Raw genomic sequence first — 995 nt, 5'->3', positions numbered from 1 at the left:
TTGCTGTCATCTCCAAAAGTAATACTTGGGCCAGCTCTCTCCTTAAACTCTGTGAGCAGGGTAGAATCACCAGTCATGTGTCTTGAACAACCACTGTCCAAGTACCAAAGATTCCTTCTGTTTCCCTGCACACATCAAAATAAAATCAAGTTGATTTTGGTACCCAAGTTTTCGTGGGTCCTACCTTGTTAGCTTTCTGTGGATATTTCAAGTTATAGAGGCATGGTTGGCTCACTTCTATACTTAACAGCTAGTAGGCCAGATATAATGTTTGCTACATGTTTATGTGCTAGATTTCAGGCTGATCCTAGAGAATCTCACTTGATTGCTATTAAGAGAATTTTCAGATATCTCAAGGGAACACCAAACCTTGACATTTGGTATCCTAGAGATTCTGGTTTTGATCTAACTGGTTATTCAGATGCAGATTATGCAGGTTGTAGAATTGATAGAAAGAGTACAACTTGAAACTGTCAATTTCGAGGAAACAAGCTTGTGTCCTGGTTCAGTAAAAAGCAAAATTCAGTTTCTACTTCTACAGCTGAAGCTGAATATATTGCTGCTGGCAGTTGCTGTGCACAAGTTTTATGGATGAAAAATCAATTGCTAGACTATGGTTTGCAAGTTGAGAGAATTCCTATTTTCTGTGATAACACAAGTGCAATTTCCATCACTGAAAATCCAGTGCAACATTCAAGGACAAAGCACATAGATATCAAGTACCATCTCATAAGGGAACATGTGATGAATGGTACTGTGGAACTACATTTTATTCCAAGTGAGAAGCAACTTGCAGATATCTTTACCAAGCCACTGGATGAATCCACCTTTTCAAGGTTGGTAAGTGAGTTAGATATGCTTAATTACTCTTAAATTTATCTGAGTTATTTTGCAAGTTGTCATGCAGCCAGAAATTTAATTGATTTTTCAGTCTTGGATGAAATTTTGGCTAAGTCAAAATTTACATCTCGGCGGATGACCCTTATCCATCGAGT

This window comes from Apium graveolens, chromosome 6, assembly GCF_009905375.1.
Source record: "Apium graveolens cultivar Ventura chromosome 6, ASM990537v1, whole genome shotgun sequence".
Taxonomy (NCBI): domain Eukaryota; kingdom Viridiplantae; phylum Streptophyta; class Magnoliopsida; order Apiales; family Apiaceae; genus Apium; species Apium graveolens.
The sequence above is the reverse complement of the archived record's forward strand: the minus strand, read 5'-3'. Positions refer to the sequence as shown.